Here is a 26405-nt window from a genome sequence, read left to right on the forward strand (position 1 = left end):
TACGACGGCCGCTGCAGGAGAAGACGAAATTTCAAACAAAATACTCGGTAACCTAGACGAAAAGTCTAGGTGACAATCACTGACCTTTGAATTGAACCCTGGGCCTCTCGGACACTACCTGCCAGTTGGAAACATGCACGAGTAATTTTTATTCCTAAGCCGGGCAATTGACACTATCTGGATAACCCCCGTCCTACTTAACTCACCTGCTGCCTGGGGAAGGTGATGAAGCACGTTATTCGCACACGACTAACAGCTTATGCGAAATTGAATGACCTGCTACCCTCTTCGCTGGTGAGATTTCGGCAAAAGTTATCCTCACAGGATATAATCCTGTAACCTAAATATGACATATTTAATTTGAGACACAAGGCGGCTACCAAGACTGTCCTACGCTTGGATATCAATAAAGCATTTGACAATGTCTTCCATGCTGCTCTGCTTGACAACCTGGCCTAAATTAACATCCACAGTCGCACCAAATATTACACCAGAAATTTCCTGCAAGAACGCACGGTGCGAGCTAAGCCTAGGCGACATTAAAAGCGACAATATCACCCTGGGAACACGCGGCACCACACAGAAAACCGCGTTATCCCCATTTTTTTAACATTACCATGCGTGGCTCATCTGCGCTTTTGGATCAGATCCCACATATTAGGTACTCACTGTATGCTGATGACATTATCTTGTGGACCTGCACAGACTCAGAAGGGCAAATTAGCGAAGCATTACAAACAGCAGCAGACACTGTAAGGAAGGAATACGTAAAGAAAATGGGCCTTAGTTGTTCGCCAAGAAATCCGAGCTCTTATTATAAGAAACAGGAGCAGGAAAGACTACCCTTAAAATGAAGTGGACTTTGCGATTGGTATAGTAGTAAATGGGAACATTAACCTTCCTATTCCTGCAATCAGAGTGTTAGAAATAACGCAGAAGCTATAAAACAACTACAGGCCACAGTACAACAAACCACAAGGCTTCTAAGGACAGTGGCAACTAAAAGTCAAGAGCGAAGAAACTAGACCATTGTCATGCCTTTGTAATTAGTAGGGTCACCTATTCATTCTCTCACTACGATCCAAGAGCGAGATATAGAATAAGTAAACTCCAGATAAGACAGACATATAAGTGTGCTCTCGGAATTTCTAGGTACGCAAGCACAAAACTATTGCGTTTAGGTATCGACAACAAAGTGGAGGAATTAATTGAAAGGCACCTAATGACCCAAAAAGAAAGACTTTCAAGCACCAATGCAGGCTTGCAGACACTGAGCCGTCTCGGCCGACGCACTAGTTGCACACCCACACACAGGCTTATCTTACCAGCGGCAACTCGTGCACACCTTAAAGGACCACTCATCAGGTTTGACAATTTTGAGCTGACAAGCGCAACGCGTTGATGAGGCGTTCATGATAACGTCTGCCAAAATTTTTGAACGCTACGCGCCGCGGAAACGGGTCAAGTTTCAAGATGAACGCTGCTCCTCCTTCCTTTTGCGGGCACGCGCCACCAGACAATGAGGGCATGACGTGTGCGTATGAATGACCCTACATACAAGGTAATGCAGTGACGTAGGGTCATCTACGTAGACAATTGTGCTCTGATGTTGTCAACAGCATACCACGTGACATGGCGTAAATGATTTAACAAAACATGCGTAGTTTATTTGCTCCTTGAATAGAGGAATAATCTTGAGATAAAAAATGAGGCGCAAGTGTAAAATGTGCACGTCTTTCTTTTTTCCGTCAAATGCACCAAGATGTGGGACTAATATGCTAGCGTTTCGCATGCGTTCGTGTCCCTGTGGTCAGCGCATCAAGCAGACTACAGCCGTGAAAGCGAAAGCAACACTCCTACACGTTCGTGCACTTACTGTGCTCATTTGTTTTGCCGTGTCTAAGGTAGCGTTTTCAAACCATTCCGCAGAAATAGGCAATAGTCCAAAAAAGAGACGCTGCTCAACAAAACACCGCTTACGTGGTCGGGGGTTAGATTTGTTTGGGCACGTCAAACGCACGAGACCTTTTGGCCGGATTCAGCAGAGAGTATGGAAGATATTTGGTTGCGAAGGCTACGCGGAGGAGTGGCAAGGGCTTCGAGATCGCCTCCTCTCATCCTCGTTTCGCGTCGCTTCAAAAAAAAACTGTTTTCTCAACTTGTAACGAACTGATTTAAAACATTTTGGGGGCAAAATATTCCTCATCGGACACCCAAGAGCTTCCACTGTGTAACAAAAATTTGGTATGGGGCCTCGTGAGTGGCCCTTTAAAGTTAAATCCCTGCCCAAAAACATGCTAGCAGGAATACAAGATGAAAGGAGAAAGGTAAAGGCAGAAAAACTCGCGCAAACCTTTCAGGATCGCTGAAACGTACTTCATGTCGACACTGTCCAACGAGGGAGAGACCGTTACACTGTATGCCCGGTGACCGGCCCTGGCCAACCTATTACTGCAGCCACTGTAAAAACACCCTCCAGTGTAAAGTAGAAGAAGCCGCCATCATGCTGGCCGTCTCTGTAAACACAAATAATTACATCTTGTCTGGTTTTAAAAGCGCCCTCACGAACTTTAGGATGGGCTTTGTTGGCCCTATCGTGACCATCATACTTAAAAATAACCAACGAAGCGATAAGCTAGAGCTTGTTGGGTGCCCGCTCAAGCGGGAAATCCAGGGAATGAGGCGGCTCACCATGTAGCCCGAAGTTTAATTAACCGGGAGGTGGAATCTTCAACCCTGGACTTCCCACAGGAAGGGATCACCACACATAACGAAATTACCGCTTATTACAGGGAGAAGCACAAAACATACGCGGTCCCGCATACTGACCTCACAAAAAACAGGCTGCGATCTGTGGGCAAATTCAAACAAATTATTTACTGAGCGCTCATCGGCTGTTTAAAATTCACTCAGAAAACATTCGACCACACTGCCATCATTGCGACAATCTTAGGGCTACCGAAAATCACATTGTTTGGTAATGTTAGGGGAACCCTCGCTCAAAAGACATGCTTCCTTCCTCGGGGAGTGGGATTCACTCCTATCGTCGACTGATAACCGTGTTCAGGCAGAAGCAGTTACCTAAGTGGAAGCGATCGTGGCAAGCTACTGGCCACCACCATCCGAACCACCGGCACGCTGAAATCAACGACGCCGTTGTGACTTTCTATAAAGTTGTTTTTCTCTCTCTCTCTCTGGTGCGCTCGGTCCTTAGCTTGACTGACGATGTATTGGGCTGTAATTCACTAAAAGTGCCATCTGGGCGAGTCGGTTCCTTTCTCTAGTCACACCATTTGGGGGCGCAAAGGAAGCCGCACACACTGACATAATGAGGATGGAGGCGCTGCGACTCAAGGGCGGTGCGCGCAAAGTCAGCCCAATACGTTGATGTAATTGGAACTGGGTGCTGCGACCTATCGCACTCTGAAGAGGAACGCTGCGCACGCCTAAGTGAATAGGGTTGTTTTTCTGCAAACTTTGCTGCTCTGACATGGGTATGTGGCAGAATACTTGACTCTCATGTAGTCTGCCTGAGTTCGATTCCGCCCTGCACTGTGATTTCGATACTTTGCTTCCATCGGTATTTCTCCTTCACTGACCATGTCATCAATTAGATCAGCAGAACATTTGCAAGACGAGCTCCTTTACGCAATCATGTTCATATTTCGAAAGCGTATTGTGTCAGTCTCTGAGTTGACTAGTCTGTCAATCACCTGCGGTGCACACCCGTATACTAAGGACCGTGTTATGCTGTTACGTGCCTCAAGTGACAAGGGAAAAAGAACGTGGCAGGCAGGTCACGTTTTTCCACTCATGACCTGCGAATTGTGTTCATGATAGGCTCTTGTCATTCAATGGCAATTTTCGCAGTCTGCGGCATGCGAATTTACTACGTACAAAAAACAGACACAGCCGCCCACAAGAGCACTCAAAGGTAGGCTGATTAGATAGATAGATGGATAGATAGATAGATAGATAGATAGATAGATTGATAGATAGATAGATAGATAGATAGATAGATAGATAGATAGATAGATAGATAGATAGATAGATAGATAGATAGATAGATAGATAGATAGATAGATAGATAGATAGATAGATAGATAGATAGATAGATAGATAGATAGATAGATAGATAGATAGATAGATAGATAGTGGGATGATGTGGATAGTGGTGCGTGGCCGTGACAGTACGAGGAGGAAGCTGGTGAAGATAATTACCGTGTGGCTACAACCGAAGAGCAGATGGTGATGATTGTGCCGGTTAAAGAACACTGACCGGGAAAAAGAAAAGCGGAAGGACATCGCGAGAATGTTGCCGACGGCAGTTCGTCGAGTTCCTCGGTGCGCAAGTGGCCTGCTGTTCGAGTGACGTGGTGTGACTGTTCAGGCAGCGCCGAGACCTTGTGCTGATTTACCGGATGCACCAGCGGCCTGCTGCTCGAGTTCCTGGTGTGACTGTCCAGCGACGCCGAGATTCCGTCCTTGGCTCCTTGGTGCGCCAGCAACCTGCTGCTCTAGCGGTCTGGCACGGGTGTCCTTGAGCGACCAAAGACGTCGCTCGAAAAAAAGTGTCCGTGAAGGGTTACGCATGTGCTTGAATGGGGAGGTACTGATTGTGATAGGGCGCATGACCACAGCTGACTCCCTTGTATATGAGAAAGTTAAAAAGGCACTACTGCAAAGGTTCCAATTTTCAGCCAAGTGATATAATGAGAAATTTTTGAAGGTTCAACCACAGGATGGCGAAACAGGGAAGCAGTTTGCCGCGCAAATATCCAGCTATTCTGACCTTTCGATGGAGATGGCCAAGGTTCCCCAAACATTTGAGGGTCTTCGAGACCATGTCATTAGTGAGCAGTTTATGCGTTTCTGTAGCACGAAGCTAGCTTTCGTTCGGCGGGAAAAAGAATACAATACCCTTACTTCCCTTGCGGACACCGGAGACCGTTTTCTAAAAGCCGAGGGCATCAACAACATATCAAAGGTGCCAGACAAAACCAAAAATATTGTTACGGGTAACTTATTTAATAAATTAAATACGATGCACTGTGCTCGGCGAACAAGATGGCGACAGTTCATAAACAACCAGCCACCAACGTCGTCTTTCTCTTTCTTCCAGACAGGCTGTGCCGGCTGTTGCGTATCATAACCCCCCGGTGGTAGAAGCACCGTCTCGGTGCTTGAGCGATTCGGATGCGGTAGGAGGAGGGGGATAGGGCTTGAGTCGAGCTATGTGCACGATGTCACTCGAAGGTGACGATGATGACGTTGAATCGGCAGGAACGATCTCGTATGTAACGTCAGTCACCTGGCGAACGACGCGGTATGGTCCAGCGTAGCGTGACAGCAGTTTTTGAGAAAGCCCCACACGCCGAGTGGGTGACCAGAGGAGGACAAGGGAACTCGGTGAAAAGTTTACGTTTCGGTGATAGGAATCGTAGAGGTGTCTTTGGCACTCCTGTGAAGCCTGCAGGCGGCTGCGGGCAAGTTGGCGTGCGTGGTCGGCTCGCGCGATGGCTTCGCCGACATACTCAGTGACTGAGGGCAGCAAGGTGTCAAATGGTAGCCATCTTGCTAAGAAGCGCAGCCACTATAACAAAGAACACACAACACAAGCGCTTAACTTCAACTAAACGTTTATTTCAAACGTCAGAGTATATAAAGGGGAAGAAAAGAGAAAAAGAGCAAAGTGAATAAAAAAGATAAAAATGGTAGACAACAAAAAACACACGTGCCAGTCCCGTACATCGCTATCCGATATTGTCTATCACCCCATCCAAAAAACATTGTTCTTTCAGCGTGAGCGAGATAGAGGGTGCACTAACACAATCAAAATCATCGCGTGTCATTTCAGCCGCTTCTACTATCAAACGGGTTAACAAATCTCTGTCTCGATACAGCACGCACGTGTTATCAAAATAAGGCACACAACCGCACTCCTTACAGTGGATCGCCAAGTGACCATCAGTACCCTTCTGCACTTTATTGTGGTGCTCCTTTAGTCTTTCATTGATGCATCTTTCGGTTGTTCCCACATAAACAAGACCACATTACAAGGGAACTCTGTAAACAACAGACTGTGCACACTCAACAAATTTATTGCGATGCTTAATTTGGCAACCTTTATTCACTTTGCTCTTTGTCTCTTTTCTTCCCCTTTATATACTCTAACGTTTGAAATAAACGTTTAGTTGAAGTTAAGCGCTTGTGTTGTGTGTTCTTGGTTATAGTGGCTGCGCTTCTTAGCAAGATGGATCCTTACCAACTGGCCCGATACAATTGTTTATTCAAATGGTAGGGCGGGTTCTCGGCCGTATAGAAGATGAAATGGTGAATAGCCGGCAGTGTCGTGACGTGACGAATTATATGCGAACGTCACAAATGGCAAATGAACATCCCAGTCCCGATGGTCGGCCGCTACGTATTTAGAAAGCATGTCGGTTATGGTGCAATTTAGGCACTCCGTAAGACCGTTCGTTTGCGGATGGTACGAAGTGGCAAACTTGTGCTTGGCAGAGCAAGAGCACAGGATTTCATCAACGACAGCTGATAGGAACGTGCGGCCCCGGTCAGTGAGAAGTTGGCGTGGAGCTCCGTGTACTAAAATAATATCATATACCAGAAAGTCCGCCACATTGTTTGCGCAACTCGTCGGAAGTGCTCGTGTGATAGCGTACCGTGTCGCATAGTCAGTGGCGACAGCGATCCATTTGTTGCCTGAGCTGGAGATTGGGAATGGGCCAAACAGGTCGAGGCCAACTCGAAAAAAAGGTTCGATGGGAATGTCGATCGGCTGAAGGAATCCAGCTGGTAGGGAAGATGGCTTTTTGCGGCGCTGGCAGGGTTCACAAGCGGCGACGTAGCGTTGAAATGAGCGGGCAAGACCAGGCCAAAAGAAACGACGACGTACACGGTCGTATGTGCGAGAGACGCCCAAGTGGCCTGCCGAAGGAGCGTCATGAAGTTGGTTGAGAACAGTCGCACGAAGATGTGCTGGTATGACGGGGAGCAAGTCATGGCCATATGGATCGAGGTTACGGCGATACAGGTTGCCGTCTTTTACCAGGATCATTTGTAGAGATGCGTCGTGAGGCCTTGACTCAAGCTTGCCAATGATGGTTCGCAGGGAAGCATCCAGGCGTTGTTCGTGCCCAAGGTTGAGTAGCTGCGTCACAGACAGAAGGTCTGAGAAGGTGTCAGTATGGACAGCCTCTTCCACGGGGTAGCGTGATAAGCAATCAGCATCTTGGTGTGACCGCCCTGTTTTGTACGTTACGGTGAACGTGTATTCTTGTAATCGTAGGGACCAACGAGCGAGGCGTCCTGTGGGATCCTTGAGTGAGGCCAGCCAGCAGAGCGCGTGATGGTCGGTGACTACCCGGAATGGACGCCCGTATAAGTATGGGCGAAACTTGGCGACTGCCCACACGAGAGCGAGACACTCACGTTCCGTGATTGAATAGTTGCGCTCGGCTGTAGAAAGCAGGCGGCTTGCATATGCTATAACACGGTCATATCCGCGTTGATGTTGCATTAGCATTGCCCCGATGCCATGCCCACTAGCGTCAGTGCGAACCTCGATTGGAGCTGATGGATCGAAATGGGCTAAAATCGGCGGTGTTGTAAGGAGCGTCGTGAGCTGGGAAAAAGATGAGGCTTGATCAGCGCCCTAGAAAAACGGGGTGTCCTTCTTCAGGAGGTTTGTGAGTGGGCGTGCAATGATGGCGAAGTCCTTAACAAACCGTCTAAAGTAGGAGCACAAGCCCACAAAACTGCGAACGTCCTTTGTTGACTTCGGAACAGGAAAGTCTTTGACGGCGCGAATTTTCTCGGAATCTGGGCGGACTCCTGCGGCATCGACGATGTGGCCAAGTACGGTTATTAGACGACGAGCAAAGTGGCATTTCGACGAGTTCAGTTGAAGTCCGCCTCGACGAAAAACTTCAAGAATCACCGATAAACGCTTGAGATGAGAGTCGAATGGGGGCGAGAAAACGATAACGTCGTCTAAATAACATAAGCAGGTTGACCATTTAAACCCTTGGAGCAACGAGTCCATCATTCTTTCGAATGTGGCCGGCGCTATACAGAGACCAAAGGGCATAACTTTGAAGTGATAAAGCCCGTCAGGAGTGACGAATGCGGTCTTCTCACGGTCCATCTCATCCACAGCGATCTGCCAATAGCCAGATCGAAGGTCGATAGTGGAAAAATACTCAGCATCGTAAAGGCAGTCTAAGGCATCGTCGATTCTAGGCAACGGATAAACATCTTTCTTCGTAATTTTGTTGAGATGCCTATAATCTACACAAAAGCGCCATGTTCCATCCTTCTTTCTGATCAGGACGACAGGAGAAGCCCAGGGGCTACAAGAGGGTTCGATTATGTCTTTTGCAAGCATCTTTTCGACTTCCTGTTGTATGACTGTGCGCTCGGATGCGGAAACACGGTATAGACGTCGGTGAATGAGACTCGCGTCACCGGTATTGATGCGATGAGTAACAACACTCGTTCGGCTTAAAGCCGTGCTGGAGAAGTCGAAAATGTCACTATAGGACTCCAGGACGTGACGAAGGGCTTCCGCTTGATCAGGAGCGAGGTCTGATGGTACCATGTGGTCAACGTCGACGCCCGATGAACGTGTTAGAGTTGGTTCATTGTCTGAGGTGCAGCGATCATCCACTCTGAAGGGTTCAACCGTATGGTCTTGTAGAGCAGTAATTTCGGCCAAGGAGATACCTTGTGGAAGAATTTGGGCAGTGAGGGCAAAATTGACAATAGGAAGACATGTGCGGTTTCCAACGATTGTCAAAATGGTGTGTGGAACAGCGACGCCATGCGTAAGCATCACGGCATGAATTGGTGCCACCATGTAATCGCCGTCAGGTACAGGTGGTGTAGAGAAGAGGTCGATATGTGTGACACAGTTAGGCGGAAGGCGTGCGAAATCAATGCAGCAAAGGCGACTTTGGGGTGGGTTGGTCAGATCAGAAAGTAGAGGCATTTCAAGGTCAAGACAGCCGGCTGAACAATCTATACGGGCCGAGTGAGCGATTAGAAAATCCATGCCTAGAATTACTTCATGAGGACAATTTTCTATAACGGTGAAAAGAACAGCAGTGCTTCTATCGGCGATAGTCACACGGGCAGATCACATGCCAATGATCGCGGCAGTTCCCCCGTCGGCGACTCGAACGGCTCGGTTCAAGGCGGGTGTGACAACTTTCTTTAGGCGGCGACAAAGAGCAGCACTCATTATGGACACATGCGCGCCGGTATCGATTAATGCGCGCACAGGTACATTGTCTAAAGTAACGTTCAACAGATTCCGGGTGGTCGATAATGTTACACGAAGATTTCTTGCAGAGGTCGTCGTCAATGCAGCTTCACCTCCAGAAGATGCACTGCCTAGTTTTCCGGTCGGGGGCGCTGCGAATAGGTCGGAGAGGCAGGACGGCGTTGTGGGGGCGAACGAGATTGACGGCGAGCAGGGGATGGTGAGCGGGCGTAGCGAGGTCTCGTCAGAGGTGCGGCAGAATCAGAGGATGTGGTCGGCATAGGGGAACCAAAATCAAATGTTGAGGACGACTGGTGGTCAGAAGTGGCTTGGGTAGGAGGCCCATAGCGTGCTGGCCGAGCCCAGTGATTGCGGCAGTGGCGAGCAATATGACCGACACGTCGACAGTTGAAGCAGATGGGCTTGTCGTCCAGTGTATGCCATTCGGACAAATTGCGCTGTCGAGAGTAGTTGGACCCAAACTGAGAAGCGGATGGACGACGATAAAAAGGCTCGGCAGAGCAGACTGGTTGAATGGGGTGTAGGCCGACGTTCGATAATTCTTGACGAACGACGGCTTGTATCAGTGAGATAGTGGTCGGTGAAGGATCAGGCGTTGGAAATGGAGTAGCTACTGGTTGGGCTGCCTCGACCTCACGACGAATGATGCGGGTGGGGTTGTCACATCGGGGAACTGGGCGGACGGAGTCATCACAAGAGGAAGTAGCAGCTGTATTCGGCAGGCGCGTGATGCCGTGGGTGACGCGGCGGGCTTTAGCCTGTTCTAGACGGCGGCACTCTGTCAGGATCGTGTCGATTCTCGTGACATTATTAAAAACCAGCATGTTGAAGGCATCGTCAGCAATCCCTTTGGGGACATGGTTAACTTTTTCTTCTTCTGACATGCGCTGGTCGACCTTGCTACAAAGTGCCAAGACGTCAAGAATGTATGAGACGTACGATTCAGGAGACGTCTGGGCGCGAGTGGCGAGAGTCTTCTTGGCAGCGAGCTGACGACCAAATGAATCGCCGAAAAGATCACGGATCTTCGATTTGAAAAGATCCCAGCTTGTGATTTCGGCTTCGTTGGTTTCGAACCATGTCCGCGGCGTGCCGTCGAGGTAGAACACAACATTGGCGAGCATGAGCGTGGGATCCCAGCGGTGGGTAGCACTGACTCGCTCGTACCGGTGCAGCCAGGAGTCAACGTCGATGGTGCCGTCAGCGGAGAAAGTTCCAGGATCCCGCAGGGGTGGCAGGTTGACGTAGGTTGTCGACTCGGATCGAGAGACCGGTGGGGATGAGGCACTGGCAGTTGAAGTAGCCAAAGAGTCCCCGGTGTTGCGACCGCTGCGCGTCTCCATCGAGGTACGGGAGTCGTCCACCTCCACCAATAATGTTACGGGTAACTTATTTAATAAATTAAATACGATGCACTGTGCTCGGCGAACAAGATGGCAACAGTTCATAAACAACCAGCCACCAACGTCGTCTTTCTCTTTCTTCCAGACAGGCTGTGCCGGCTGTTGCCTATCAATATCAACGAACCAAATATTATGTCCCGAAACAAGCTAACACTGACTCACTTTCTTTGAAATTGTAAAGGCATACGGCTCCTGATTGTCGTGGTGTATCAACGCCAGCTGAGAGATGCAAGCCTTGTGGACGACTTGGACATAAAGCAGCAGATTGCAAGTCCAAGTTAAAAAACGCGTCATGGGTAACGATAGGCAAACATGAAAAGCAAAATTCTGATTCTTGAGGCGAAAACCTGCAACAAACAGGGGCTACATTCGAGTATCAAACGGTAAAAGCCAAGCCGTCAATTTCCTTACTGGACACCATGCAAGATGTTGAAGAACAAGTACTAGGACAAGGCGTACACGTCCTGAGCGATACAGGGAACAACACAACCATTGTGTGGCGTGACCTGGCTCCTGATCGCTGTCTGACAGGAAAAAGCAGGAAAGTAGTTTTCTTGGATGGCAGTGACAAACAACTGGACAAATCATGCATCAGGATCCCCCCGCCTTACTCTACAGGAGAAGTAAATGCATGGTGCATGAGCAATCCTCTATTCAACTTGGTGCTTAGAAACATCCCAGGGGTCAAAAATCCGCACGAGCCAGATGCTGATAGCAAATGTCGAGGTGACCCTACAGATGCAAACGATGCCAGCCAAACACCCACATTTAAAGAAATGTCGGTGATTATGTCGGCCGTCACACAAACTCAGAAAATAGACTCAGCAACTACCACGCCATTCACTGATTCTTCGGGCGTTACTCGATTACAGCTGGCTGAAAAAAAAAAGAAAAAAAATAATCCAAGTCTTAAGATCAATTAAGAAGAAAGGCAAGCGATGCTGCTTGAAGAAGGACACGGAGTAATAGTTTTGCGAAGAGGCAGGCCTCTTGTATCGACATTACCGTCTTTCCACAGAAAGAAGTTTTAGACCAATATTCGTTCCAAGAGAGTTTCAACCTCACATTTTGAAGGTAGCTCAAGAACGCATCATCGCGGGTCACCAAATTGTTCGCAGGACTACCTACCGAATCTTGGGAGATGTTTACTCACCTGTAATGCATGGAGACATCAGAAAGTTTGTCCGATCTTGCAATATATGCCAAAAGACTACATCCAAAGAAAAAAGATGATGTCACTTCGTTAGACAACAGGCCTCTTATACGAACACCATTCAAAAGAGTAGCTATTGACGTGATCGGACCGCTTTCTCGAAAGGAAATTGCTACATTCTGACTCTTATTGATTTTTCTACCCCCTATTCTGACACCAGATCGCTCTCTAATAGTGATGCCGTAATCATTGCAGAAGCGTTACTTGAAATGTTTTCTAGGGTGGGCTTGCCCCGAGATATCCTCTTTGATGAAGGTACGAGCTTTTCCTTAGAACTCATGCAGAAAGTTAGTCGGCTCCTTTCTGTCAAGTTTTTGCGCCCCTCTCCGTATCATGCGATGGCCGAAAGATTGGTCGAAAATTTTATCGGCACACCGATTGCCGTGCTGAGAAGAATGTCCCAAAAAATGCCACGGTCATTGGAACGGTACCTAGCTTGCTTAGTTGCTTGTTTTGGCACGTGCGTGCCGTGAGGCACGTGCGTGGACCTCTAAGCATCTTGAAAAAGCTTTGGACAAATGAGGGCATCGACGACAGGTGCAAAAAACCTACTTTGTCGACCTCAGGAACCATTTTGAGAACACGTGACATTGCTCACGCATAGCTTAGTAAGGTCATTAACAAACAGGTTTTATTATTACCGCAAGAGCATCCAAGTAAGGTCCTGCGTCAAAGTCTGTGGTTCTATGATCTGTTGACACAAACAAGTTGATTGTGGAATGGAAAGGTTTCTATGCCGTCTATAAGCTTAGAAATCGACTTGACTACGTCATTTACATAAGAAAAAGCAAAAGTGTTTCATATTCAGATGTTGAAAAAGTACGAGGAGCGGGATATGCCCTACGATCAGGTCTACCGCTGTTAATACTTCAACCCCAAACATATACGCTGCTGAGAATGATTCGGAAGAGGGTATCCCTTCTCTCAGCCTATGCCAAACGCAGACTGTGTGATAAGTGACTATGTGTGAAGGGCCAAGTGAACAGTGAAGTGCGGGAAACGCGTTTGGACTGCGCGATTCTGAGGCCATCGAGGAAGACGACTTGTGGACTTGAGGCACGCGGTGGGACGAGGCCCGAAACGAAGGGAAAGATGATAGGCAGACGTGGCTGGTGATCGTAAACCAGGGCGCGGGAGCAGAGACCTGTCGGGTTCCGTACATGAGGTAGCAGCAGGCTCCCGACTTGGGCCAAACCAGCCGTCCACGCACCGGGCTGAACTATCCTTCCGACCACCTGGGGCCTGGCGTGGTTGAAACGTCGCCAGGACGTTCCAGCTAGGCGAACCACGCCTATACCACAGCGAGCCCCAGCCAGCATCCGTGAGCAGTATGACAGGAGCCATGCATGTGTAAAATAATGACCCCGGTGGTGAGCAGAGTTGCTGACCACGGCTGGCAGTGCAGCTGCTACCACGCTACCCAAGCATCGGATGGCCTCACTCAGCGTCATTGAGCCGTTCAGCCCTGTCCCGAGACTTTAACGCCGCGTTGCCCCCAGTGAACTCATTCTTTGCTTCGCTCGATTTTTTTATTTTTGGATAGCACTTAGAGCACTTGTTCTATTTTCCTTACTGCCTTTACACTTCTATCATCCCTTGTAAATACATCGGTTTTGTTCAATCATAAACGACATCGTTATTGGTGCAATGTTGGTTAAGTCATCGCAATTATTTTCACACAAATACGTCTGTTTTGCTTAGAGCTCTGTCTTGCCATTGAGAGCCCGTCACAGAACGCTGCAGACGTGAAAATATCACCCAACTTACAAACAGCGTGAAGAACTTCAATAATTATACCACGCATACGCAGAGATAAATTCGGATCTCCCAGGCAAAACCAAACTCGTTCAGTGTTCACCTTGTTCAAATCCCAAAAGCTGATTCACGTACCCCGGCATTTTATTCCTCTAGCTTTAGGAGAAAATGTGGAAGCTGAGGTAGAATAATTGTTGCGACTTGGCAAGGAGAAGTCGAAGTCACCATATCATGCATCGTAGTCGCGCATCATAGGTAAAGAACCTGAGAACACTATTCGGTTGTGCATCAATTTCCGCGAACAGAACAAAAAGTTTCTCTTTAAACAGTGAGCCAATACCCAGGATTGATGTCGTTCTTGCGCTAGCATGGAAACGGAATTTCTTTTAAGTTTGACTTCATCAACAGTTACAGACAAGTAGCCATGGCCTCAGTGAGTTGTCACAAGACGGCCATTTCAAGCACATCAGGACCCTACCGCTTCAAATATATGCCGCTTGGAATTAAGACTGCCCTAGCTGTCTTGCATGCCTAAAGAGAACACTGTTAGGAAATGTATCAACGTCCATTACTACAAGGTAGTAATAGCCGTCGCCACCTCGCCAAAGCACGTTAAGGCTATGCGACATGCTTTCCAGAAGATACGCGATGCGAACCTCACATTTAAACCGAGCAAGTGTCTGATACGCGAAAGTATTATTACTTTCCTCGGGTACCACGTTGGAGGTAGAAAAGTTGAACTAATGATTAAGACATTGAGAAAATCTTAACCACGAATAGGCAAACTACGAAACAAACCGTACAGTGTTTCCTCGGCTTCACAGGATACTGCAGGCCCCTCATTTCAAACTATGCCGAGATCGCCAAATCCCTGACTGACCTCAGAAGGAAAGACCAAAACAATATCGTTCCATGGGGACCACCTCAAGAAACAGCTGTCACCGTCCTCAAGCAAAAACGGGCCGCAAGTCCATATTCGGAGCCCCGGAGCTCACGAAGCCTTTCGTGCTGCGCACGAATGCCTCGAATACAAGCTTAAGCACTGTAGTTTTCCTTTATGCTTACGCCAGCCGCAACCTCTTTCTTAGAGAAACGCGCTATTTTACCATTGAACGGGTAACGGGAATGTTTACCGTCAGTATGGGCCATGCAGACGTGCCACAATCACCTTTGGAGTAAGACTTCTGTCACACAATGCGACCATGAGCCATTGCAATACCTGCAGTAAGCCAAGCACAAGAGCAACCGTGTTCTACGGTGTATTTTGTTGATGCAAGAGTGCTCCTTTACGGTGAAATACTTAAAAGTCACAGCGTTGCCGCAAATGTGAAGCAATGAGCGTGAAAGCAACAAATTAGATGGCCACGCGCAGAATGGCAAGCAGATCGAAACGTGCCCTGCGTTTCTCACGCACAAATGACGCACGAAACGAACTCATAGGTACAGAAGAACGCGAATAAGCGTCTCAGTTGTTGCATCGCTGTGTCGGAAAAGTACTGCTTTTTCGCAAACGGATGCTGCGCAATGATTGCAGTGACCTTTGTACGCTCACTAACTACAACATAATCAATCCAGTGCAAGCCCAACACGAGGCAAGACGTATGATCCTCCCCACCGGGAGAAAAGGCGCGTGAGAAATTGTCCACTGCCCTCCTCTCCGCGGGCCAAAGTACGAGTAAGAAATGAGAGCCGCCGCGCGCTCATTGCGCCATCTTGCTGATAATGCTGAGAACACAATAGTTTCCCCCTCCCCAAGATGCCCGCCAACACCTGTAAGTGATAGATATAAATAGCTTGCCGTTTGAACGTTGGAGGAGATGCCTCTCGTTTGCTCAGTGGTTAACTCCTCGCATTCAAGACGCGGAGGTCCCACGTTCAATTCAACGCACCGGGGTCTTTTTTCAGTATCTTTTATTGCGATAACAATAATACGGACACTCTCGGCTGGATCTTGCCGCTGGCATCGACGTCGATGTCATGCAACGTATATGTACACGTAATTATATATAAGAAAACGCAAGAAAAAAAAGTTCAGAATGAAGAACTTCCGCGTGCAAAATTGAACGTGGGACTTCCGCGCCGTGAAAGCGAGGCATTAGGGAGTTTTAGCTTGTACGTACACTTCTTTACGTTACCGTGTTAGCGGATACCGGATAGAATCTGCGCATGCGCGGGTCTTTACGGAACGTAAACCTTTACGTTTCCCTCCGGATCTGGTTTAAACGTTTACGTTTCCTGCCATATAGACTTTACGTTTACAACCTTATCTCGCAAATACGCCTTCGTTCGTAGAAACTCGTGGTATGCGCATTGCGGGGACTCGAACCGTCGAGTTGCTATAAGCAGAAGTAGCTGAAGTGCGAGCGCCAATGGCCATTACATTGTTTCAGCCGGATTACCAAAGCTAGAATGGTCTAGGACATAAATGCCGTAAACGTGCGAATTCCAGAGAAGCTGGATAGGTGGTGCCATCTAGCGGGGCGATAGTGAACCAGGTAATCACAAAATTGTTATTGCAGAAATATTGAGCATTGTACGTCTGATGCAAAAAACGCACAGCGCCGTTATTACAAATGAGTTACCTTTTTAATAATTTTCACCTCAAAAACATTACGCGTAAGAATGTGTTCATGAATGTGGTTGCACGAAGTGTCACAAGATGTCGACACCATCGTTGCATTAGCCATGTATTTTTCACTCTTTCGCGCATATGAGGATGCTGCACGCAATAAAAGAACGTCTCGTGATTTCACCACAATGGTGATTTAACCATATGTAAGGTTAATGCAGTTTATATGCAGTGAGCATCACCATTTATGGTTTGCGAAAACGTAAAGGTATACGCGTTTACGTACGTACGTGAAAATTTACGTATGAGGAGCTAACACGTTGAAAGATATCCGTTCCGGTAAGACGGTAAACGCGAAACGGTATCCGGTAACACGTTAACGTAAAGAAGTATACGTACAAGCTAAAACTCCCTATTAACCACTGAGCCACTCCGGAGAACGTTCTTCACCGTTCAAACGGCAAGCTATTTATATCTACCACTTACCGCTGCTGCGTTTTGGGCAACCAGAAAGATGGCGCAATGAGCGCACGTCGCCACATCGCGAAGCTACGCCCCCTCTAATCATCTACACATAGTTTGCCCGGCATAGAGAACGGGAGTGACGCTCCCTCGCGCGCCCTTTTCTCGCGGTGGCGAGGAGGGGAGGATCGTACGCCTTGGCTGGCCTTGGGCTTTACGTGGAATGAATCTACAGTAGTTACCGGGCGCACAAAGGTCACGGCAATTATTGAAGTCTCCGTTCGCGAAAAGCACAAGCTTTTCAGACTCAGCGAAGTAACAAATGGGACGCTTATTCCCGTGAATCCGTACCTGCGAGTACGTTTCGTGCGTATTTTGTGCGTGAAAAATGCGGGGCACGTTTCGATCTACTTTGTATCCTGCGCGTGACCTTTCAAATGGTTGCTATCGCGTTCATCGTTTCGCATTTGTGGGAACGCCGCGACTTTTTTTCTTTTTGCGTTTTCATATATTTTGATACCTATAGATATGGCGCATGACATAGACGCGCACGCCGACGCCGGCAGCGAAATCCCGCTGAGAGTGTTCCTATATTTGCAATCGCCATAAAATGGTTGAGGAATGTAAGCGCTGACTATACTTAAGCCGTATATGATCTGTCGTGTGCAGTCAATTCGACTTCATACAATAGATTTGTCCTGATTATCGTGCATCTGTGAAGTGTGAGTGCTACAAGGACTTTCCATGAACAATGTTGGTGAGCCAGAACTCTTATCCCACCTACCCTGTGTTTTATAGAACAGTTGACGGCAAACCTCTTAAGTGGGGGGCAGTTGTGATGTGGACAGTGGTGCGTGACTGTGACAGTACGAGGAGGCAGATGGTGACGATTATTGCCTTGTTGTCACATGCGAAGAGCAGATGATAATGATTGTGCCGGAGAAAGAGCTTGGAACAGGAGGAAAGAAGAGTGGAAGGAGAGATGTCGGCTACCAGCAACGGCACTTCGTCAATTTTCTGCGTGCTCCAGCGGCCTGCTGTTCGGGCGACCTTGTGCAACTGCTCCGGTGGCGCGGATATCTCGTGCTTGGTTGCTGGGTGCACCAGTGCCCTGCTGTTCGAGCGCTCTGGTGTGACTGTCAAACGGTGCCAAAATCCTTCCCTTGGCTCAGGATACTATGCGTTCCAGTGGCCTGCTGCCCTAGAGACCTGGTGTGGTTGTTCTGGAGCGACCAGAGGCGATGCCGCAGCTAGAAGCGGCGGGTAACCACCAGCCAGGCACGGTAACAACCTGGAATCAACCGGCCGTAACGACTCCTTGCCAACTTGTCACAATCAAAATGCACGCGGTGACGAGCAATCGTCACCTTAGTTGGGCCACGCAGCGACACCGCCGCGACGACGACCACCATGGCGACCGCGAAGAAAGCGTGAGGAGCTGAATGAGTAGTGCGCGTCTCGTAGTGAGAGTAGACGGACGGTTAATCACCGAACAGTATCGAGGGTGTAAATATTTTGTGTGGTTTCTAGGGTTGACTTAAAGTCGCCTGTGTTTCATGCTTGAAGGCCCTGATTGCTGAGTCATTTTAATGCGCAGATCCTGGGCCCACACTCCTTCACCTTTCCACCACAGACAGACAGACAGATAGATAGATAGATAGATAGATAGATAGATAGATAGATAGATAGATAGATAGATAGATAGATAGATAGATAGATAGATAGATAGATAGACAAAAAAGATATCGGAAGTGCCTTAGGATGGTAAGCAATATTTCACATTTAAAATCTTGCATGGGAAAATGTAGAAGCGCCAGTAGACTGGAAAGTTCGAGTCACCGCAATGTCACCAATCTCTGGAAAAATTTTGCAACACCCTGAACGTACTCCACATAACCAAAAACTGTTTTGAGACTATTTTCGCTTGCTTCAAAGTGCCGACTAGGGCTGGACAGAGATACCCACATGAGTATTCCGGAATGCAGATCTCGAAAATGGTCAGTTTCATTTTCCAAATACAGATAAACGGATCTTTTCAGTAAGTCGATATTTCTGGAATACTGAAAAAAACAACAAAAAACAAATATTCCGTCTACCTTGGAAATCGATATTATGCGAAGCATGCACATACAAGAGGACTGTTTTGTAATTTTTTATTGAGCGAAAAGTCACGAAGTTGCTCTAGAAATGTGTGCTAATTCACGCACATACATACGTTAAACAGCCGCTTATGCTTTATATTTTTATATCTCCAGTTGTTTACAGTTGCGTAACGATGCCAACAGCAACATAGATATTTGCAACACCAAAAGCAGTAAGCTGTTATAAAGCCCTACTACTCGAGAGGATCGTAGTCCCGGACTCTCCTACGCAAATCAACCTAAGCGGATGACACCTGATTACAACTGACGTTAACTTGACGTGACGGCTGTATTGTAGGAGTACATATGTAATGTTTATAAAATTGGAAAAGCACCACTGCAACCACAGTTGGTGTTTCACGAACATTATGATCTCTTTGAAAGGTAGTTCCAAGGCCTGGCGGGCCCCTGTGGTGGAATACATGATAGCCACGCAGAATGCTAAGGTTCCGGTAACGAACAATTGTTGAAATGAGCCATGTGCGTTCTCGCCATTCCTGGGTATATATGAACTGTCAAACACCTGTAGCACATATGCGCATATCAGTAGCACGTATCCGACCCGGGTATATGCCACTGCTTTTTGGACTGATGCGGAAAGACAACATTATTGACGGCGCGTGGTCTTACACGAACGTTCAAGTCGTCTACCAGCTCCCAAAGGTGTACCTTAAATGAACGGCATCCTTCGCTCAAGCTACAGCTACCATAGAAACTTTCCCGATTAGATGCGGCACTGTTATGCCACCTTGGTATGGTGTTGTATTCACAAAGGCGTTCTACTTTCGCATCCGTATGGCAGACACCTCTACATGCGAATCCTGTGGAGTCGAAGAGACCATCGAACATGTCTTGTATAGCTGCGCTTGCTACGACACCCAGCGATGCCAGCTCCGGACGGTTTTGAACCAGTTTGACTCTAAACTACACTATCAGTGAGGTTCCGGATAGATAAAGACATATAAGCTGCGCGCTTCTACGTGCTGACTAAAATCCTGTATATAAGGAGCCCAGCAATATAAGAATACCCGTGACAGCCACGCAGCGTGGTAGTACTGCCTATAGCTGGTAAGAGTGGGTGCAAAAAGGAAACAAAAGAAGTAAAAGGAGAGAGCCGCCACCTCTGTCGTGCAAGCCTGGCGCCCGGAGCCGGCATCAGCCTATGCAGAACTGTTCATCGACGGGCACGGGAACAGAAAAAAAAGAAAAGGAAAAGAAATGCTGCCGCCTCTTTCTTTCCGCCTTCTCACTAGCCCAGCTCCTGGCGCCGGCATCACCTGACGCGTTCATCGCCGCCTGCCGGGGCATTTGTACGTCGCCGTTTCATGCCAAAGTCTTGTAATGATCGTTTTTTACAAGATGGTCTGAGACGAAGACATTTTCCAGTGCCTTGCGGCACACAATATTCAGGATATCATACATCTCCCTGCTTTTCGACAAACACTGGGGTGTGCAGTCACAGTGTTACTCGTTTGATTTCAATGAAAGATAACCAACAACTTTCCGTTTATCAGTTGTCTAGGTATGTCATTGTGTCATGCACTAAATAAACAGAGTACTAGTGCATGCGCGACAGCTTACTGAAACACTGGCCTATGTATATTGATGCTCGTGTTCTACAAAATAAGTTGAATTGATGATTTCAGGAAAACATGGCAAAAACAAAAGAAACGGAAGGCAGCGAGACAGCGGAAGATTACAGTTGAAAATCGGTAGGTGGATGTTTGATTCGTGGTTGCGTAAGTTGATCATGAACTTAAATATAAAATACCGAAGTCAGGTGCAGAAGTCAACAGGAGAGCGTATGCCACCAACATTTGCTCACTCTTTTGAATATTAAGTCCAGTTCTGATATTCCGGCATGAATTCGTAACAGTGAACCACGACCAAGACAACCATTGTACTGCTTTGGAGATAATGTACAAGCTATAAATATTCTAATTTTCTAAAGAGCAACTGCATGCAGTAACAATGAAAATTTTGAAGTTCGTTGCGCACCATTTTTTGACGCTGACGTTCACGAAAAAGATGTGCCGAATTATTAATTATTTGGAGGGAAACCTACTTGTCCGTTGCTAATTTTTCTACGTCATGCTTGACCTTGGTGCGTGTTTTGGTATTCACTTGAACAGCGGTGTGAGGCTGAATAAAGGTAAAAGTAGCCACTCCCCAAAAATAGAATGAGTTAAAGATTGAAAATGAGTGAAAATCGCTCTATATCGCCAAATATTGTGCATAAATTCTAATTGCAGAAATAATAATGGTCGGAATCTCTAAAAGAATCGGCCGATCCCACATACCTGGAAATCGACGTTATGCGAAGCACGTGGAGGGAAGGTGACCATGTTGCAATTTTTCTATTGAGCGACACGTCATGAAATGACGCTAAATATATGTGCAAATATTGCAAGCGCGGACACATGAAGAGTTGCCAATGTTTACATAACCAGTCGTTTGCACTTGCGCAACGATTCCAAGTAGAACATGCGTATTAGCAGCGCCAGAAGCTGATATGAAGCGCTGATGCTCGCAAGGACGCTGGCCCTAGACACTGCTACATAAATCTGCCTCAGCGCATGGCAACCAACCACAATTGACGTAAACCTGACGAGACGGCTGTATCAAAGAAGTAAATATGTAATGTTTATAAAATTGGGGTAGGCAGCACTGCAACCCCTATAGACGTTCCAATAAGATCAGCGTCTATTTGTAAAGTAGTTCCGAGACCAGGCGTAGCTGTGTGGTACAATGCTTCATTGCCGTGCAGATTGCTTGGGTTCGATTCCAGTTGGGAGCCTGACATTTATTCTTTGTATTCATTGGGTCCACGCTACCAATATTCGGTATTTTTTAACGCTGGTGCGTTGAAATCTCTCATGTGTGTTCTCGACAATCCTGGGTAGATACTAAGAGTCAATCACCTGCGCCACATACCCGCTTGCCAGCCGCACATACACGCCCTTGGGTATGTGCCACTGTCTGGCGGGAAGTGTTTGACGACAAACCAGATGAAATTGTGACATTATTCATGTCATGACCAGCGCGTCATATTCGTCAAACCATCGTACACTGTCGTGCTAATTTTCGTTCACCTCAAGTTAAGGAGGTGACCACGAGAGCAACCAAGCGTAAGCGGCTAGATAGATAGGTAGACACGCTCAAAGTCGCCGAAGTTCGCCGAGAAACTCTTCACATTGAAAAGGCGCTGCTGCCCATTATGCAGATCGCGGCATTTCGCGCGTACAAAATGTAAATGTTAGAGTAGGCACGCTAAAATACCCTTGCAATGTTTACGTGCGAAAGCGCATTGTCTTCGAACAGCTAAAAATAATTGATTTGATTGATATGTGGCGTTTGACGTTCCAAAATCATCATTTGATTATGAGAAACGCCGTAGTGTAGGGCTCCGGAAATTTTGTTTCCCGGAGGTTGTTTAAAATGCACCCAAATCTGAGTACACGGGCCTCAGCACTTTCGTCTTCATCGAAAATCATGCGCCGCAGCCGGAATTCGATCCCGTGACCTGCGGGTCAGTAGCCGAGTGCGTTAGCTACTTGACCACTGTGGCGGGGGAAAACAGCTAAGAATAGCCTGCTGTCACTGACACGTGTGTAGCTCGCGCCACAAATAAGCAAAATCGCTCACAGCATACGAACGTGCGAGAAAGATACGTAGGTTTTGACAGCCGAGCACAGCGTCATCGCCTGGTAACCATGAATTTCGGTAAGCGACACACCCGCGATTCACGAGGAAGCACTAAAGTGACGCACGAACACATGTTAAACGTCCTTGCAAATAGCGCACCAAGAACCGAAGTGGAAGCCGAAAGGCACTCACTGTGGCTGCCTCGAGCTCATGAAGCCCTACAAACTATTCGCTGATCGAATGCATGCGCTAACAAATGCATTAGGCACAAAAAAGTTCACAAGGTTCAGCCGACGGTCTCCAAGAAGCCAATCGGTACATATATACATCCGCAAAAAACTCGCCATCGTGCGGTGGCGCTGTGGTGCAGTGGGTAAGACTTCTGCTTCGCGTGCATGCGGCCTCGAGTTCGATTGTACTACCGAGTGCACTTTGCGTGTTATTCGCAGAGATTTACATGAATGGGATACCAATGGTTTTTTAATTGCCAATTTTCTAATTATCCACCACATTATTTGCGAGAAACCGCACTCTGTTGCGTAATATATTGCCACAGAGATTGCTCCTACTAATTAGTTTACGAAGAGGACCAATGGGACACTATGTAGGCGTCTGCAGTGCCTCACAACCAACGAGACGCTATGTAGGCGTCTACAGTGCCTCGCAACCAACGAGACGCTATGTGGGCGTCTACTGTGCCTCGCGCGTGCTCACGCATCTTGGGTAGAGGAGCGCATGCCTCTGGTGCACGAGCACGAGCCGGGAAGACTGACGGAGTAGTTGTTCTGAAAGGGCACATAGGCGGAATGCTTTTAGCAGACTCTTGTTCGTGACATAGCTACTTTTCTGAGCAGAAGTTCGCTCTCAATAAATCATTGTGTGTGTTCCCCCGTCGTATTACGTGACATTCTGGTGGAGGTGCGCGGTATGATTGAAAGTACCCTTGGTGCAAGAGAAAGAAGCCCTGACCACCAGCGATTGGAGCCTGGCGAACTTACTCCAGCACACCAGCGTTCAAGCCGCCGCCTCCGAGGTGAGTCACCTGAATTCGGACCACTCCTCCCTGCTCCAGCAATACGGGCAGCGGTAACCGCCAATCTCCGAGAAATGGCCAATCCAGCTTCAACATCTGAACTCATCGTGTCTCCCTCGTGCTTACCTCAACCCTTCCACGGTGACGCGCACGAAGTTGTGGAAGACTGGCTATAGCATTTCGAGCAGGTCTCTAGGGCCAATGTCTGGGATGAGGCAAGGAAATTGGGCCGCGTGTATTTTGCGTTGGAGGATGTAGCGAGAATATGGTTTGAGAACCACGAAGGGGTAATAGCGACGTGGGAAGACTTTCGGCAGCTGTTGCTTGCTGCGTGTGCCAGCACGAATTGCCGAGAAAGGGCAGAAAATGCCCTTCAATCAAGAAACCAACGCACGAACGAGAGTGTCAGCATGTATATCGAGGACATGTCCCGCCTCTTCAAACGTGTCCATCCGAACATGACCGAAGAAAAGAAAGTGCGCCATTTGATGCAAGGAGTCAAACAGGACTTATTTGCAGGCCTGGTTCGCAATCCTCCACGTACCATTGCTGAAGTCCGCACAGAAGCCATGACCATGGAAAGAGCATTGCAGCAGCGTGCCCGTCACTACAATCGGGATGCCTGTAGTGAGTCCGTGGGCGTTCTTTTCGCAAAGCGGGATGGCAGCAACGAGACGCTGAGGGAGCTGGTACGTTCCATCGTCAAAGAGGAGTTTCTTAAGGTTCTCCAACCACAAGTAATGCCGACAGTTTCATCCCTCACCTCCGTCATCCGTGATGAAGTTCGGCACGCCATTCTTCAGCCGGAATCAAAAGTGTAACCTCTTCGACTTCAACAACCCCTGCAGGAACGCCATGTATCAACGTACGCAGACACTTCACGCCAACCTGCCGTCCACAACGCCTCGTTCGCGACTCCTGGTGCCCACCAGTCAGCTTCGACCAGCTCACCTTTTCTTGGAGAGCAGAGACCACGGAAAAGCGATGTGTGGTGCACACTTGACAGGACACCGCTCTCTTTTCACTGCGGAAAAGCTGGACATCTTTACCGACACTGTCCATACCGATGGGTCGGTCTGCGTGGGTTTTCTGTGTATGCTTCATGCCCGCGTACTGGTGAAAGGCCTATAGAATCAGAGGAGTATTTTTTAAGGCACGAATCTCCAGCCACTAGCCCACAGCACCAGCCAAGGTCACCAGCACCAAATCGTTATCGATTGCCAAGTCCACGACGTTCAAGTTCACCACCAAATTCACGAAACCATCGGTCAACGAGCCCGCGTCAGGAAAACTAAAGCCAGCGACCTGGGAAGGCAAGGCCGGTGATGTCTGACAGAGCAAAGATCCTCAGTCAAGGCCCCAGCGAAGCAGCGACAAGCAGAAAACGACGACGAATATAAGTAAAGAAAAAAATTTCTTCAGATTTGTTTGTTACTATAGACGGGCGCGAATTTAACGTATTGGTTGATACGGGTGCCGATTATTCAGTCGTAAGCTATGCAATCGCAAAAGATTTGAAGACCGTTTGACGCCTTGGAGTGGACCGAAAATACGCACGGGTGGAGCCATCTGATAACACCTCTGGGAAGATGCACCGCCAGGACCGGGATTTAGGGTGCTACTTATGTCGCTGATTTCCTTGTTCTGCCAGAATGCTCGAGAGACGTAATGATAGGGATGGATTTCCTGCTAGCTAACGGCACCATAATAAACCTGCAGAATTCTAGTATTTCTTTTTCGACAAAGCCGGCAATAGTCGAGGAGATAGAAAGTTCTGCGTTGTGTGTTATCGACGGCAATGTAGCCATGCCACCGCGACGCAGCGTCCTAGTTAGCGTAAAGAATGACGCATTCGTCGACTGTGAAGGAATAGCGGATGGTAATGTTGAGCTGCTGCTAAAGAAAGGCATTTGCATAGCTCGAGGCATTATTCGCTTACGTGGTGGCCTTGGCAACGTACTGCTCACCAACTTCGGAAATGAAATTCAGCATGTCACAAAAGACACTGTCATCGCTTTTCTACGCAACTTTACTGAAGTTACCGCCTTATGTGCCATTGCGTCAGAGCCACCTGCTTCGGAAACTACGCATGACCTTGAACATCAGTTTCAATTAGCCGAAGTCTATCGCCAGCCGAGATGGAAATCCTAGAAGACTTGATAGATGAATTCGCAAAATGTTTTTCCATCTCATCAAAAGTACGTCGCACGCAGATCGTGAAGCGCAGGATTATAATGAAAGAAACAACCAGGCCAGTGTATCAACACCCTTACAGAGTTTCGCAGAAAGAACAAGAGGTTATAAAGAGTCAAGTGCAGGAGATGTTGCAGGATGATGTCATTCAGCCATCTAGCAGCCCATGGGCATCATCGCCGGTAGGTCTTGTGAGAAAAAAAGACAACACGTTGAGGTTTTGTGTAGACTACCGGAAACTAAACAGCGTAACCAATGGGATGTATACTCCTTACCGCGTATTGATGACACACTGGAGCGGCCACGGCACGCCGGATATTTCTCTTCGCTCGACATAAAAAGTGGATATTGGCCAATCGAAGTGGATGAAAGAGACCGTGAAAAGACCGCTTTCGTAACCTCGTATGGCTTGTACGAGTTTGAAGCACTGCCGTTCGGCCTCTGTTGTGCGCCAGCGACATTCCAACGCATGATGGACAGTGTCCTCACGGGGCTGAAGTGGTAGTCATGCTTAGTCTACTTGGACGATGTTGTGGTATTTTCTGCGAGGTTTGACCAACACGTAGAGAGACTGCGGTCAGTGCTTCAGGCTATCCAGTCGGCCGGCTTGGCAATCAAACCAGAAAAGTGCCAGTTCGGCTCCGACAAGATTCGTTTTCTGGGACACGTAATCAGCGCGGAAGGTGTTGG

The sequence above is a fragment of the Rhipicephalus microplus genome, unplaced genomic scaffold (genome assembly GCF_043290135.1).
Source record: "Rhipicephalus microplus isolate Deutch F79 unplaced genomic scaffold, USDA_Rmic scaffold_23, whole genome shotgun sequence".
Taxonomy (NCBI): domain Eukaryota; kingdom Metazoa; phylum Arthropoda; class Arachnida; order Ixodida; family Ixodidae; genus Rhipicephalus; species Rhipicephalus microplus.